Genomic DNA, 18404 nt, shown 5'->3' with positions numbered 1-18404 from the left:
AAACTCCGTCATTGACGGATTCGCGAAGGTACATTCATTAGCACTTTGAGGCTTATGGTGAGAACGAAAATATCTTCAGATAGAAAGTGGAAAGCAGATTTCAGAGGAGCTGTTTTGTGAAATTTGCCTTCCACTCTCAGAGCTGTACCTTTCTTCTCATAGAGGATTGTGGAATTCCTTTTGGAGAAATAGCTATCAAAGGACATTAGGGAGTATATGGGTGGCTATTGTGAAAAAGGAAATATCCTCAGACAACAACTGGAAAGAAGCTTCTGTGAAACTGCTTTGAGGTATATATGTTTATTCATCTCACACACATAAAACTTTCTTTATATTACGCAGTTTGGAAACTACATCATGGAAAGATCCGCGAAGGGACATTCAGGCGCACATTCAGGACTATGGTGAAAAAGGAAATATCTTCCGATAAAACATGGAAAGAAGCTTTCTGTGAATCTGCTTTTTGCTTTGTTTATTCATCTCACATAGATAAAGCTTTCTTTACATTACACAGCTTGGAAACTCTGCCATGGACGGATCTGCAAAGGGACATTCGGGTGTACATTCAGGACTATGGTGAAAAAGGAAATATCTTCAGATAAAAAATGGAAGGAAGCTTTCTGTGAATCTGCTTTTGCTATGTTTATTCATTTCACATAGGTAAAGTTTTCTTAACATTACGTTGCTAGGAAACTCCGTCATGGACGGATCTGCAAAGGGACATTTGGGATCATATTCAGTACTATATGAAAACAGAAATATCTTCACATAAAAACTGGAGAGAAGCTTTCTGAGAAACTGTTTTGTGATGTGTGCATTCCTCTCGTGGAGTTATACCTCTCTTCTCATAAGGCAGTGTTTGAACACCGTTCCTGTAAAACCGAAAATATGGTATTTCGGAGCGCATTGAAGACTATGGCGAAAAGTGAACTATCCTCAAATAAAACCCAGAAAGAAGCATTCCAAGAAACTGCTCTCTGATATGTGCATTCATTTCTGAGGGTTAAAGTTTACTCTACATTGCCCAGTTTGGAAACTCTGTCTTTCATGAATCTACAAAGGGATATTAAGTGACCCCCAGAGGCATGTGGTGAGCAAGGAAATGTCTTCCGATGAAAACTGGAGAGAAGCTTTCTGAGCAACTGCTTTGTGATGTGTGTATTCATGTCATAGAGTTAAAAACCTTCTTTGGATTGAGCAGTTTGAAATCACTGCTTCGGTGGAATCTGAGGAAGGACATTTGTGAACGGTCTTTAGATTATGGAGAAGAAATATCCTCAGATAAAAACCAGAAGGAAGCTTTCTGTGAAACTGCAATATGTCGTGTGAATTCCTCTCTCTCAGTTAAGTTTCTCTTTTCATTGAGCAGCTTACTAACACTGTTTTTGTTTAGCATGTGATGGGATATTTGGGAGCACTTTGAAGATTACGGTGAAAAAGGAAATGCATTCAGATTGAAACAGGAGAGAAGCTTTCCAAGGAGTTGCTTTGTGACGTATGCATTCCACTCACAGTGTTATACCTCTCTTCTCATACAGCATCGTGGAAACCCTTTTGGAGAAGAAGGTACCAACGGACATTTGGAAGCATATTGATGCCTATGGTGAAAAGAGAAATAGCCTCAGAGAAAAACTGTAAAGAAGCTTCCTGTGAAACTGCTCTGTGATATTTGTATTCATCTCATATAGATAAAGCTTTCCTACACTATGCAGCTTGGAAATTCTCTGATGGACAGATCCTCGAAGGGACATTCAGGAGCACATTCAGGACCATGGTGAAAAAGGAAATATCTTCAGTTAAAAACTGGAAAGAAGCTCTCTGTGAATCTGCTTTTTGCTATGTTTATTCATCTCACATAGATAAAGCTTCCTGTACATTATGCAGCTTTAAAACTCCATCATTAACAGATTCGTGATGGGAAGTTTGGGAGCACCTTCAGGCCTATGGTGAAGGTGTCTACCTTCAGGCCTACTCTGTCTTTGAGGAATCTGTGAATGGATATTAAGTGGCGCCTGGAGGCCTGTGGTGAGCAAGGAAATGTCTTCCGTTGAAAACTGGAGAGAAGCTTTCTGAGCAACTGCCTGTGATGTGTTTGTTCATCTCATGAAGTTAAATCATTCTTTGGATTGAGCAGTTTGAAGTCACTGTTTCTGTGGAACCTGAGAAAGGACTTTTGGGAACGCCCTTTAGAATACGCTGAAAAAGAAATACCCTCAGATAAAAACCAGAAGAAAGCTTTCTGTGAAACTACTCTGTGTTGTTTGAATACCACTCACACTGTTAAGCTTCTTTTTTCGTTGAACATTATTCTAACACTGTTTTTCTGTAGTCAGTGAAGGGATATTGGGGAGCTCTTTGAGGCTTATGTTGAAAACTGAAATATCTTCAGATAGAAACTGGAGAGAAGCTTTCTGAGGAGCTGCTTTTTGACGTGTGCATTCCACTCACAGACTTATACCTTTCCCCTCATAGAGGATTGGGGAATTTCTTTTGGAGAAAAAGCTACCAAGGGACATTCGGGAGTATATGGATGGATATGGTGAAAAAGGAAATATCCTCAGATAAAAACCATAAAGAAGTTTTCTGTGAAACTGCTTTGTGATAGATATGTATATTCATTTCACATAAATATGACTTACTTTATACTACGCCGTTTGGAAACTCCACAATGGATGGATCTGCGAAGGGACATTCAGGATCACATTCACGACTATGGTGAAAAAAGAAATATCTTCAGATAAAAACTGGAAAGAAGCTTTCTGTGAATCTGCCTTTTGCTATGTTTATTCATCTCACATAGATAAAGATTTCTTTATATTACACAGCTTGGAAACTCCGTCATGGATGGATACGCGAAGGGCTATTTGGGATCACATTCAAGCCTATTGTGAAAAAGGAAATATCCTCAGATAAAAAATAAAAAGAAGCTTTCTGAGAAACTGCATTACGATGTGTGAATTCATCTTATAGACTTAAAATTTCACTTTGTGGGGCAGTCTACTACCACTGTTTTTGGGAAATTTGTGAAGCCATATTTTGGATCACATTGAAGCCTATGTTGACAAAGTAAATCTCCTCAGATAAACACTAGAAAGAAGTTTTCTGAGAAACTTCTTTATGATGTGGGAGTTCATCTCACAGAGTTACACCTTTCTCTCAATGAAGCAGTTTGCAACACTGTTTTCGTGGAATCTGCAAAGTGATATCTGGGAGCGCATTGAGGGCTATGGTGAAAAAGGAAATATCCTCAGATAAAAACTAGAAAGACGCTTTCTGAGAAACTACTTTCTGACATCTGAATTCACTTTACAGAGCTACACTTTCGTTTCATGGAGCAGCCTGTTACCATTGTTTTTGAAGAATCACAAAGGGATATTTAGGATCACATTAAAGCCTCCATTCAAAGGTAGTATTTTCAAATAAAAATGAGAAAGAAGCATTATGAGAAACTGCATTGCGATGAGTGACTGCAACTCAGAGAGTTATACTTTTCATTGATCAGTTTACCAACACTGTTTTCTTCAAATCTGCAATAGGATATTTCTTAGGGCAATGAAGCTTACGGTGACAAAGGAAATATCCTCAGATAAAAATGAGACAGAAGCTTTCTGAGAAACTTCTTTGGGACGTGTGAATTTATCTCACAGAGTTACACCTTTCTCCAAATGAAGTAGTTTGCTTACACAGTTTTCATGGAATCTGCAAAGTGATATTTCTGAATGCATTGAGGCCTATGGTGGAAAAGAAAATATCCTCAGTTAAAAGCTAGAAAGAAACTTTCTGAGAAACTGCTTCACGATGTCTCAATTCATCCCACAGAGTAAAAATTTCACTTCATGGAGCAGTCTGTTACCACTGTTTGTGGGGAATTTGTGACGTGATATTTTGGATCTCATTGAAACCTAGGTTGACAAAGGATATCTCCTCAGATAAAAACTAGAAAGAAGCTTTCTGAGAAACTTCTTTGTGATGTGTGAATTCATCTCACAGAGATACACCTTTCTCTCAATGAAGCAGTTTGCTAACATATATTCATGGAATCTGCAAAGTGATATTTGGGAGTGCATTGAGGGCTTTAGTGAAAAAGGGAATATCCTCAGATAAAAACTGGAAAAACACTTTCTGAGAAACTGCTTTCTGATATCTGAATTCATCTCACAGAGTTACACTTTCGTTTCATGAAGCAATATCTTACCATTGTTTCTGGGGAATCTGATAGGGATATTTTTGATCTCATTGAGCCTACACTGACAAACGAAGTATCTTCAAATAAAAACGAGAAAGAAGCATTCTGAGAAACTGCATCGTGATGTGTGAACACAACCCAGAGAATTACATCTGTCTTTTCATTGATCAGTTTGCTAACACTGTGCTCTTGAAATCTGCAATGGGTTAGTTATTAGCGCAGTGAAGCTTATGGGGACAAAGGAAATCTCGTCAGATAAAAATAAGAAAGAAACTTTCTGAGAAACTGCTTTGTGATGTGAGAATGCATCTCTTAGAGTTACACCTGTGTTTCAAGGACCCGTTTGCCATCACTGTTTCTGTGGAATCTTAGAAGTGATAATGTGGATCGTTATGAAGACTCTATGGACAAAAGACATATGTTCAGATAAAAACCAGAATGAAAATTTCTGAGAAACTGGTTTGTTATGTGTGAATTCATTTCACAGTGACACCACTCTTTCTTGGAGGAGTTTGCTAGCACTGATTTTGTGGAATCTCAGAAGTGATATCTTGGATATCGTTGAATCCCAGGGTGGAAAAGGAAACGTCCTTAGATAAAAACCGCATAGAAGTCTTCTGAGAAACAGCTTTGTTGTAGGTGAATTTAGCTCACAGAGTTACAGCATTGTTTTCATGGAGAAGCTTGCTAACAGTGTTTTCGCAGAATCTGCAATGAGACACACGGGGGCGCTCTGAGACCAGAAATAAACTCAGATGAAAAAGGAAAGGAGGCCAAGACGGGCAGATCACGAGGTCAGGAGACCAAGACCATCCTGGCTAATCTGGTGAAACCCCGTCTCTAGTAAAAAATACAAAAAAAATAGCCGGGCGAGGTGGTGAATGTCTGTAGTCCCAGCTACTCGGGAGGCTGAGGCAGGAGAATGGCATAAACCCGGGAGGCAGAGCTTGCAGTGAACTGAGATCCGGCCACTGCACTCCAGCCTGGGTGACAGAGCGAGACTCCGTCTCATAAAAAAAAAAAAGAAAAAAGAAAAAGGAAAGAAGCTTTCTGAGAAACTGCTTTATGATGTGTGAATTCATCTCACAGAGTTACACCATTCTTTCGGGGAGGAGTTTGCTAGCACTTTTTCTGTGGAATTTCACAAGTGATATTTTGGATATCATTTAATCCCATGGTGAAAAATGAAATATCCTCAGATAAAAAATGGAGAGAAGCCTTCTCAGAAACTGCTTAGTGACGTGTGAATTCATCTCACAGAGCTACATCTTTGTCTTCATGATGCAGTTTGCTAACACAGTTTTCGAGGAATCCACAAAATGACATTTGGGAACGCAATGAGGTCTACGGTGAAAAAGGAAATATTCTCAGATAAAAACTGGAAAGAAGCGTTCTGAGAAACTATATTGTGATGTGTGAATGCAAGTCACAGAATTACACATATCTTTTCATTGATCAGCTTGCTAACATTATTTTCTTGAAATCTGCAGTGGAATATTTTTCAGTGCCATGAAGCTTACAATGACAAAGGAAATGTCCTCAGACAAAAACTAGAAAGAAGGTTTCTGAGAAACTCTTTTGTGATGTGTGAATTCATCTCACAGAGTTACACCTTTCTCTCAATGAAGCAGTTTGCTAACACTGCTTTTGTGGATTCTGTAACGTGATATTTGGGAATGCCTTGAGGCCTATGATGAAAAAGGAAATATACTCAGATAATAACTAGAAAGAAGCTTTCTGAGAAACTACTTTATGATTGTGTGAATTCATCTCACAGAGATAAACGTTTCTCTTCATGAAACAGTTTGCTAACACAGTTTTCCTGGAATCTGTAAAGTGACATTTGGTAACACTGAGGCCTAAAATGAAAAAGGAAATATCTTCAGATAAAAACTAGAAAGAAGCTTTCTGAGAAACTGCTTTATGATGTGTGAATTCATCTCACACAGTTAAAGTTTCACTTCATGGAGCAGTCTGTTACCACTGTTTTGGGGGAATTTGTGATGCGATATTTTGTATCGCATTGAAATCTATGTTGACATAGGAAATCTCAGATAAAAACTAGAAAGAAGCTCTCTGAGAAACTTCTTTGTGATGTGTGAATTCATCTCACAGAGTTACACCTTTCTCTCAATGAAGCAGTTTGCTAACACTGTTTTCGTGGAATCTACAATGTGATATTTGGGAGTGCATTGAGTGCTATTTTGAAAAATTAAATATCCTCAGATAAAAATTAGAAAGAAGCTTTCTGAGACACTGCTTTCTGATAAATGCATTCATCTCACAGATTTAAACTTTCGTTTCACGGAGCAGTATCTCACCATTGTTTTTGGGGAATCTGAAAGGGATATTTTGGATCGCACTGAAGCCTACGCTGACAAAGGAAGTATCTTCAAATAAAAACGAGAAAGAAGCGTTCTGAGAAACTGCATTGTGATGTGTGACTGCAACTCAGAGAGTTACATCTGTCTTTTCGTTGATCAGTTGGAAAGGTGAAACTTGTCAACTGATGGAGGGAAAGGTGTAACTCTGCAAGATGAATACACGCACCACAAAGCAGTTTCTCAGAAAGCTTCTTTCTAGTTTTTATCTGAGGATATTTCCTTTGTCACTGTAAGCTTCATGACACTGAGAAAGATCCTACTGCAGATCTCAAGAAAACAGTGTTAGCAAGCTGATCAATGAAAAGAAATGTGTAACTCTGTGACTTGCATTCACACATCACAATGCAGTTTCTCAGAACGCTTCTTTCCAGTTTTTATCTGAGAATATTTCCTTTTTCACCATAGGCTTCAACACGCTCCCATATATCACTATGCGAATTCCATGAAAACAGTGTCAGTAAACTGCTTCATGAAGACCAAGGTGTAGCTCTGTGAGATGAATTCACACACCACCAAGAAGCTTCTGAGAAGGCTTCTCTCCAGGTTTGATCTGAGGATATTTCACTTTTCACCATGGGATTCAATGATATTCAAAATATCAACTCTGAGATTCCAGTGAAAAAGTGCTAGCAAACTCTTCCACGAAACAATGATGTAACTCTGAGAGAATAATTCACACATCACAAAGCAGTTTCTCAGAATGCTTCTTTCTGGTTTTTGTCTGAGGATATTTCCTTTGACCGTATAGTCTTCAAAGCAATCCAAAATATCAGTTCTCAGATTCCACAAAACAGGGATATCAAACAGCTCCACAAAAGACACATGTATCTCTGTGAGTTGAATTCACACACTACAAAGCAGTTTCTCAGAAAGCTTCTTTCCTGTCCCATTTGAGTTTATTTCTGGTCTCGAAGAGCTGCCTTGTGTCTCAATGCAGATTCTGCGAAAACGCTGTTAGCAAGCTTCTCAATGAAAACAGTGCTGTAACTCTGTGTGCTGTATTCACCTACAACAAAGCAGTTTCTCAGAGGGCGTCTCCGCAGTTTTTATCTGAGGATATTTCATTTTCCACCCTGGGATTCAATGATATCCAAAATGTCACTTCTGAGAGTCCACAAAATCAGTGCCAACAAACTCCTCCATGAAAGTGTAGTGTCACTGTGAAATGAATTCATACATCTCAAACCAGTTTCTCAGAAAGCTTTATTCTGCTTTCTATCTGAGGATATTTCCTTTGTCCATAGAGTCTTCATAGTGATTCAAATGATCACTTCTCAGATTCCACAGAAACAGTGCTAGCAAACGGCTCCTTGAAACACAGGTGTAACTCTAAGAGTTGCATTCTCACATCACAAAGCAGTTTCTCAGAAAGCTTCTTTCTGGTTTTTATCTGAGGAGATTTCCTTTGTCACCATAAGCTTCATTTCACTAAGAAATATCTCATTGCAGATTTCAAGAACACAGTGTTAGCAAACTGATCAATGAAAAGAAAGGAGTAACTCTGAGTTGCAGTCACACATCAAAATGCAGTTTCTCAGAATGCTTCTTTCTCGTTTTTATTTGAAGATACTTCCTTTGTCAGCGTAGGCTTCAATGCGATCCAAAATATCCCTTTCAGATTCCCCAAAAACAATGGTAAGAGACTGCTCCATGACACCTAAGTGTAACTCTGTGAGATGAATTCAGATATCAGAAAACAGTTTATCAGAAAGCGTTTTTCCAGTTTTTATCTGAGGATATTTCCTTTTTCACCATAGGACTCAATGCGCTCCCAAATATCACTTTTCAGATTCCATGAAAACTGTGTTAGCAAACTGCCTCATTGAGAGAAAGGTGTAACTGTGTGAAATGAATTCACATGTCACAAAGAAGTTTATCAGAAAGCTTCTTTCTAGTTTTTGTCTGAAGATATTTCCTTTGTCAACATAGGTTTCAATGCGATCCAAGATATCCCTTCACAAAGTGCCCAGAAATAGTCGTAACAGACTGCTCCATGAAACGAAAGTGTAACTCTGTGAGAAGAATTCGCACATCAAAAAGCAGTTTCTCAGAAAGCTTCTTTCTGGTTTTTATCTGAGGATATTTCCTTTTTCACCATAGGCCTCAAAGCGTTCCCAAATATCACTTTGCCAATTCTACAAAACCTGTGTTACCAAACTTCTTCATTGAGAGAAAGGTGTAACTCTGTGAGATGAACTCACATGTCACAAAGAAGTTTCTCAGAAAACTTCTTTCTAGGTTTTATGAGAGAATATTTTCATTTTAACCATAGGCCTCAAAGCGCTCCCAAATATCACATTGCAGAATCCACGAAAACAGTCAGCAAACTACTTCATGAAGAGAAATGTGTAACCCTGTGCATTGAATTCACACATCACAAAGAAGTTTCTCAGAAAGCTTCTTTGTCATTTTTATTTGAGGATATTTCCTTTGTCATCATAGGCTTCAAAGTGATCCAAAATATCCCTTCTGAGGTTCCCCAAAAACAGTGGTAGCAGACTGCCCCGTGAAGTGAAATTTTAACTCTGTGAGATGAATTCACGCATCATAAAGCAGTTTCTCAGAAAGCTTCTTTCTAGTTTTTATCTGAGGATATTTCCTTTTTCACCATAGGCTTCAATACATTCCCAAATATCACTTTACGGATTCCAGGAAAACTGTGTGAGTAAACTGCTCAATGAAGAGAAAAGTTTATCTCTGTGAGATGAATTCACACATCACAAAGCAGTTTCTCAGAAAGCTTCTTTCTAGTTTTTATCTGAGGATATTTCCTTTTTCACCATAGGCTTCAATACATTCCCAAATATCACTTTACGGATTCCAGGAAAACTGTGTGAGTAAACTGCTCAATGAAGAGAAAAGTTTATCTCTGTGAGATGAATTCACACATCACAAAGTATTTTCTCAGAAAGCTTCTTTCAAGTTTTTATCTGAGGATATTTCCTTTGTCAACATAGGTTTCAATGTGATCCAAATTATTGCTTCACAAATTGCCCAGAAACAGTGGTAACAGACTGCTCCATCAAACGAAAGTGTAACTCTGTGAGGAGAATTCGCACATAAAAAGCAGTTTCTCAGAAAGCTTCTTTCTGGTTTTTATCTGAGGATATTTCCTTTTCACCATAGGACTCAAAGCATTCCCAAATATCACTTTGCTGATTCCATGAAAACTGTGTTAGCCAACTTCTTCATTGAGAGAAAGGTGTAACTCTGTGAGATGAATTCACACGTCACAAAGAAGTTTCTCAGAAAACTTCTGTCTCGTTTTTATGAGAGAATATTTCCTTTTAAACCATAGGCCTCAATGTGTTCCCAAATATCACTTTGCAGATTCCACTAAAACAGTGTTAGCAAACTACTTCATGAAGAGAAATGAGTAACTCTGTGAAATGAATTCACATGTCACAGAGAAGTTTCTCAGAAAGATTCCTTCTCGTTTTTACTTGAGGATATTTCCTTTGTCAGCGTAGGCTTCAATGTGATCCATAATATCCCCTCTAAGATTGCCCAAAGACGGTGGTAACAGACTGCTCCATGAAGTGAAATTTTACTCTGTGAGATAAATTCACACATCATAAAGCATTTTCTCAGAAAGCTTCTTTCTCATTTTTATCGGAAGATACTTCTTTTGTCACCATAAGCTTCAAGGCACTAAGAAATATCCCATTGCAGATTTCAAGATAACAGTGTTGGCAAACTGATCAATGAAAAGAACAGTGTAAGTCTGTGAGGTGCGGTCACACATCACAATGTAGTTTCTCAGAACGTTTCATTCCAGTTTTCATCTGAGGATATTTCCTTTTTCACCACAGGCCTCAATGCACTCCCAAATATCAAGTTGCGCTTTCCACGAAAACAGTGTTAGCAAACTGATCTATGAACACTAAGGTATAACTCACTAAAACGAATTAACATATCTGAAAGAAGATTCTCAGAAACATTCTTTCACGTTTTTAATTGAGAATATTTCCTTGCTCAGCGTATGCCTCAATGTGATCCATTATATCGCTTCTCACATTCCCCAAAGATAGTGTTAATAGACTGCTCCATGATGTGAAAGTGTAATTCTTTAAAATGAACTCACATATCATAAAGCGGTTTCTCAGAAAGCTTCCTTCCAGTTCTCATCTAAGGATATTTCATGTTTCACCATAGGACTCAATGTGCTTCCAAACATTACTTTGCAGATTCCACAAAAACAGAGTTAGAAAACGGCTTCATGAAGACAAAGGTGTCGATCTGTGAGGTGAATTCACACATCACAAAGCAGTTTCTCAGAAAGCTTCTTTCTGGTTTTTATCTGAGGATATTTTCTCTGTCTGAGGAGTCTTCATAGCGATCCAAAACATGACTTCTCAGATTCAACAAAAGTAGGGCTAGAAAACGGCTCCACGAAATACAAGTGTATCTCTGTGTGATGAATTCACACAACAGAAAACAGTTTCTCAGAAACCTTTCCCGTTTTCATCTGAGGATATTTTCTTTTTCACCACAGGCCTCAAAGCACTCCCAAATATCACTCTGCAGATTCCACAAAAACTGTGTTACAAAACTGCTTCATGGAGAGAAACGTGTAAACCTGTGACATGAATTCACACATCACACACAGTTTCTCAGAAAGCTTCTGTCTAGTTTTTATCGGAGGATATTTCTTTTGTCACCGAAAGCTTCATGGCACTAAGAAATATCCCATTGTAGATTTCAAGGAAAGAGTGGTAGCAAACTGAATAATGGAAAGGACGCTGAAACTATGTGAGTTACATTCTCATATCACAATGCAGTGACTCAGAACGATTCTTTAAACTTTTCATCCGAGGTTATATGCTTTTTCATCGTATCCCTCATTGTGATTCCAAATATCACTTTTCAGATTCCAGGAAAACAGTGTTAGCAAACTGCTTCATGAAGAGAAAGGTGTAACCCTGTGAGATGAAGTCAGGCATCACAAAGAAGTTTCTCAGAGCGCTTCCTTCCATCTTTCATCTGAGGATATTTCCTGCGTCAGAAGAGTCTTCATAGTGATCCAAAATATCACTTCTCAGATTCCACAATAAGAGTGTTAGTAAACTACTCCTTGAAACACATGTGTGACTCTGTGAGATGAATACAAACATTACAAAACAGTTTCTCAGAAAGCTTTTATCTCGTTTATATCAGAGGATATTTCCTTTGTCACCATAAGCTTCATGGCACTAAGAAATATCTCATTGCAGATTTCAAGAAAACAGTGTTGGCAAACTGATCAATGAAAATAACAGTAAAGTCTGTGAGTAGCATTCACAGAACACAATGCAGTGCCTCAGAAAGCTTCTTTCCAGTTTTCATCTGAGGATATTTTCTTTTTCATCCCAGGCCTTGGTGCAGTCCCAAATATCACGTTGCAGTCTCCACGAAAACAGTGTTAGCAAACTGCTCCATGAAGACTGAGGTGTAACTCTCTGACATGAATTCACACATCACAAAGACATTTCTCAGAAAAACTCACGTTTTTAATTGAGAATATTTCCTTTCTCAGCATAGTCCTCAATGCAATCCAATATATCCTTTCTCACATTCCCCAAAGACAGTGGTAATAGACTGCTCCATGATGTGAAAGTATAACTCTCTAAAATGAACTCACACATTATAAAGCAGTTTCTCAGAAAGCTTCCTTCTAGTTTTCACCTAAGGATATTTACTGTTTCACCATAGGCCTCAATGGGCTCCCAAATATCACTATGCACATTCCACGGAAACAGTGTTAGCAAACTGCTTCATGAAGAGAAGGGTGTCACTAGGTGAGATTAATTCACCCATCACAAAGCAGTTTCTCAGAAAGCTTCTTTCTGGTTTTTCTCTGAGGATATTTCCTCTGTCTGTGGAGTCTTCATAGTGATCCAAAATATCACTTCGGAGATTCCACAAAAACATGGCTAGCAAACAGTTCCACGAAATACATGTGTAACTGTGAGAGATGAATTCACACATCACAAGGCAGTTTCTCAGAAAGCTTCATTCTGCTTTTTACCCGAGGATAGTTTCTTTGGCCATATACTCTTCAAAGCGATTTGAAATATCCGTTCTCAGATTCCACAAAATCAGGGCTAGCAAACGGCTCCATGAAATGCAGGTGTAATTCAGTGAGTTGAAGTCACACATCGCCAACAGTTTCTCAGAAAACTTCTTGCTTTTTTCAGTTGAGGCTATTTGTGGTCTCAAAGCACCCCCGTGTGTCTCATTGCACATTCTGTGAAAACACTCTTAGCAAGCTTCTCACTGAAAACAATGCTGTCACTCTGTGAGCTGAATTCTCCCACAACAAAGTAGTTTCTCAGAAGGCCTCTGTGCAATTTTTATCTGAGGATATTTCATTTTTTACCAGGGAGTTCAAAAATATTCGAGATATCACTTCTGACATTCCACAAAAACAGTGCTAGCAAACACCTCCATCAAAGAGTGGTTTAACTCTCTGAAATAAATTCACACATCATAGAGAAGTTTCGCAGAAAGCTTATTTCACATTTTTTTTAGCTCAGAATGTTTCCTTTGCCTGAATAGCCTTCATAGCGAATGCAAATATCCCTTCCCAGACTCATCACAAAGAGTGGTAACACAATGCTCCATGAAAGAAAAGTATCTCTGTGAGATGAATTCACACATCAGATAGCAGTTTCTCAGAAACTTTCCTTCTAGTTTTCATGTGAGGATGTTTCCTTTTTTCCACAGGCCTCAATGTGCTCGAAAATATCACTATGCAGATTCCACAAAAACTGTGTTAAGAAACTGCTTCATGGAGAGAAACGTGAAAGCCTGTGTGATGAAATCACACATCACAAAGCAGTTTCTCAGAAAGCTTTTGTCTAGTTTTTATCTGAGGATATTTCCTTTGTCACAGTATGCTTCATGACGCTAAGAAATATCATATTGTAGATTTCAGTGAAAGAGAGTTAGCAAACTGATGAATGAGAAGAACACTATAACTCTGTGAGTTGAATTCACACATCACAATGCAGTTTCTGAGAATGCTTCTTTAAACTTTTCATCTGAGGATATATCCTTTTTCACCATATCCCTCAATGCACTACAAAATATCACATTTCAGATTCCATGAAAACAGTGCTAGAAAACTGCTTCATGTGGAGAAAGGTGTAACTCTGTGAGATGAATTCACACATCACAAAGAAGTTTCTCAGAAAGCTTCTTTCCAGTTTTCATCTGAGGATATTTCCTTTTTCACCACAGGCTTCAATGCGCTTCCAAATATCACTATGCAGATTCCAAGAAAACTGTGTTAGCAAACTGCTTCACGAAGAGAAAAGTGTAGGTCTGTGACATGAATTTACACATCACAAAGAAGTTTCTCAGAAAGCTTCTTTCCAGTTTTCGTCTGAGGATATTTCCTTTTTCACCACAGGTCTCATTGCACTCCCAAATATCATGTTGCAGTTTCCACGAAAACAGTGTTAGCAAACTGCTCCATGAAGACTAAAGTGTAACCCTCTGACATGAATTCACACATCACAAAGAAGTTTCTCAGAAAGATTCTTTCACGTTTTTAATTGAGAATATTTCCTTTCTCCGCATAGGCCTCAATGCGATCCAATATATCTCTTCTCACATTCCCCAAAGACAGTGGTAATAGACTGCTCCATGATGTCAAAGTATAACTCTCTAAAATAAACTCACACATCATAAAGTGGTTTCTCAGAAAGCTTCCTTCTAGTTTTCATCTAAGGATATTTCCTGTTTCACCATAGGCCTCAATGTGCTCTCAAATATCACTATGCAGATTCCACAAAAACAGTGCTAGCATACTGCTTCATGAAGCGAAAGGTGTCACTCTGTGAGATGAATTCAGCCATGAAAAAGCAGTTACTCAAAAAGTTTCTTTCTGGCTTTTATCTGAGGATATTTCCTCTGTCTGAGGAGTCTTTATAGCAATCCAAAATATCACTTCTGCAATTCCACAAAAACACGGCTAGCAAACGGTTCCATGAAATACATGTGTAACTGTGAGAGATGAATTCACACATCACAAGGCAGTTTCTCAGAAAGCTTCATTCTGCTTTTTATCCGAGGATATTTCCTTTGGCCGAATAGTCTTCAAATCAATTTGAAATATCCATTGTCAGATTCCACAAAATCAGGGCTAGCAAACGGCTCCACCAAACACAGGTGTAATTCAGTGAGTTGAATTCACACATCACAAACAGTTTCTCAGAAAGCTTCTTGCTTTTTTCAGCTGAGGCTATTTGTGGTCTCAAAGAGCCCCTGTGTGTCTCATTGCACATTCTGCGAAATCACTCTTAACAAGCTTCTCACTGAAAACAATGCTGTCACTCTGTGAGCTGAATTCTCCCACAACAAAGCAGTTTCTCAGAAGGCCTCTGTGGAGTTTTTATCTGAGGATATTTCATTTTTCACCATGGGATTCAACCATATTCAAGATATCACTTCTGAGATTGCACAAAAACAGCGCTAGCAAGCTCCTCCATCAAAGAGTGGTTTAACTCTGTGAAATGAATTCATACATCACAGAGCAGTTTCGCAGAAATCTTCTTTCACCTTTTTTAATTGAGGCTACTTCCTTTGACTATATAACCTTCATAGCGAATGCAAATATCCCTTCCCAGACTCAACAAAAATAGAGGTAACACAATGTTCCATGAAAAGATATTGTATCTCTGTGAGATGAATTCACCCATCAGATAGCAGTTTCTCAGAAATGTTCTTTCCAGTTTTCATCTGAGGTTATTTCCCTTTTCACCACAAACCTCAATGTGCTCCGAAATGTCACTTTGCACATTCCACGAAAACTATGTTGGGAAACTCATTAATGGAGAGAAACTTGTAACTCTATGATATGAATTCACACATCACAAAGCAGTTTCTCAGAAAGCTTTTTTCCAGTTTTCATCTGAGGATATTTCCTTTTTTACCACAGGCCTCATTGCACTCCCAAATATCCTGTTGCAGTTTACACAATACAGTGTTAGCAAACTACTCCATGAAGACTAAGGTGTATCTCTCTGAGATGAATTCACACATCACAAAGAAGTTTCTCAGAAAGATTCTTTCACGTTTTTAATTGAGAATATTTCCTTTCTCCGCATAGGCCTCAATGTGATCCAATATATCTCTTCTCACATTCCCCAAAGACAGTGGTAATAGACTGCTCCATGATGTCAAAGTATAACTCTCTAAAATAAACTCACACATCATAAAGTGGTTTCTCAGAAAGTTTCCTTCTAGTTTTCATCTGAGGATATTTCCTGTTTCACCATAGGCCTCAATGCGCTCCCAAATATCACTATACAGATTCCACGAAAACAGTGTTAGCAAACTGCTTCATGAAGAGAAATGTGTCACCCTGTGAGATGAATTCAGCCATTAAAAAGTAGTTTCTCAGAAAGCTTATTTCTGGCTTTTATCTGAAGATATTTCCTCTGTCTGAGAAGACTTCATAGAGATCCGAAATATCAGTTCCCAGATTCAACAAAAAATGGACTAGCAAACAGCTCCATGAAATACAGCTGTAACTCAGTGAGTTGAAATCACATATCACAAAGCAGTTTCTCAGAAAGCTTCTTTTTACTGTTTGTTTGAGTATATTTCCTTTGTCACCACAAGCTTCATTGGGCAAGTAAATATCCCACTGCAAATTGCAAGAAAACTGTGTTAGCAAACTGATCAATGAAGAGAAAAGTTAAACTCTGTAATTTGCTTTCACACGTCACAATGCAGTTTCTCAGAATGCTTCTTTTCAGTGTTTATCTGAAGATATATTCTTTTTCACTGTAGCCCTCAATGCGCTCCCAAATATCACTTTGCAGATTCCATGAGGAAAGTGTTAGCAAACAGCTACATGAAGAGAAAGATGAAACTCTGTGAGATGAATTCAAACATCAGAGAGACATTTCTCAGAAAACTTCTTTCTCGTTTTTATCTGGGGATATTTCTTTGGGCTGTATACTCTTCAAAGTGATCCAAAATATCAGTTCTCAGATTCCACAAAAACAGGACTAGCAAACAGTTCCATGAAATACAGTTATAACTCAGTGAGTTGAATTCACACATCCCAAAACAGTTTCTCAGAAAATTTCTTTCTACTTTTTGTTTGAGTATATTTCCTTTGTCACCACAAACTTGATTGGGCAAAGAAATATCCCATTGCAGATTTGAAGAAAAGAGAGATAGCAAAGTGATCAATGGAAAGAAATGTGTAACTCTGTGAGTTGCATTCATATAACACAAAGCAGTTTCTCAGAACGGTTCTTTCCAGGTTTTGTCTGTGGATATTTTCTTTGTCACCATAGCCCTCATGCACTCCCAAGTGCCGCTTTGCAGTTTCCACGAGAACAGTGTTAGCAAACGGCTTCATGAACACAAAGGTGGAACTCTGCGACATGAATTCACAAATCACAAAGAAGTTTCTCAGAAAACTTCTTTCTCGTTTTTATCTGATTATATTTCCTTTTCCACAATAGCCCGCAATGGGCTCCCAAATATCACTTTGCAGATTCCAGGAGAAAACTGTTAGCAAACAGCTACATGAACAGAAAAGTAGAACTCTGTGAGATGAATTCGCAGATCACATACAAGTTTCTCAGAACGCTTCTTTTCAGTTTTTATCTGAAGACATTTCGTTTTTCACTGTATCCCTCAATTTGCTCCCAATTGTCACTTTGCAGATTCCACCAGAAGTGTTACCAAAGAGCTTCATGAACAGGAAGGTGGAACTCTGTCACATGAATTCACAGATTGGAAAGAAATTTCTCAGAAAATTTCTTTGTCATTTTTATCTGAGGATATTTCCTTTGGCCGTATAGTACTCAAAGCAATTGAAAATATCAGGTCTTAGTTTCCAGAAAAACAGGTGCAGCAAACAGCTCCACGAAATACAGCTGTAACTCAGTGAGTTGAGTTCACACTTCACAAAGCAGTTTCTCAGAAAGCTTCCTTCTACTTTTTATCTCAAGATATTTCCTTTGTCATAGTAAGCTTGATTGGGGAAAGAAATATCCCACTGCAGATTTGAAGAAAACTGTTACCAAACTGATCAATAAAAAGAAAAGTGTAACTCTGTGAGTTGCATTCACACATCACAAAGCAGTTTCTCAGAACGGTTCTTTCCAGGTTTTATGTCTGGCGGTTTTCTTTTTCACCATAGCCCTAATGCGCTCCCACATATCACTTTGCAGTTTCCACGAGAACAGTGTTAGCAAACGGCTTCATGAACACAATGGTGGAACTCTGTGAGATGAATTCACATATCACAAAGAAGTTTCTCAGAAAATTTCTTTCTCGTTTTTATCTGATTATATTTGCTTTTCCACCATAGCCCTCAATGTGTTCCCAATTACACATTGTAGATTCCACGATTAGAGTGTTAGCAAACAGTTCCATGAACAGAAAGGTGGAACTCTGTCAAATGAATTCACAGAACAGAAAGAAATTTCTCATAAAACTTCTTTGTCATTTTTATCTGAGGATATTTCCTTTGTCCATATAGTATTCAAAGTGACCGAAAATATCAGGTCTTAGATTCCACAGAAACAGGTCTATCAAACAGCTCCACTTAATACAGCTGTAACTCAGTGAGTTGAATTCATACATCACAAATCAGTTTCTCAGAAAGCTACTTTCTACTTTTTATCTGAAGATATTGCCTTTGTCACCATAAGCTTCATTTGGCAAAGAAATATCCCACTGCAGATTTGCAGAAAACAGTGTTAGAAAACTGATCAATGAACAGAGAAGTGTAACTCTATGAGTTGCATTCACACGTCACAATGCAGTTTCTCAGAACGCTTCTTTTCCATTTTTATCTGAAGATACATTGTTTTTCACTGTAG

This window comes from Chlorocebus sabaeus, chromosome 1 (genome assembly GCF_047675955.1).
Source record: "Chlorocebus sabaeus isolate Y175 chromosome 1, mChlSab1.0.hap1, whole genome shotgun sequence".
Taxonomy (NCBI): Eukaryota; Metazoa; Chordata; class Mammalia; order Primates; family Cercopithecidae; genus Chlorocebus; species Chlorocebus sabaeus.
Note: the sequence above shows the minus strand (reverse complement) of the source record.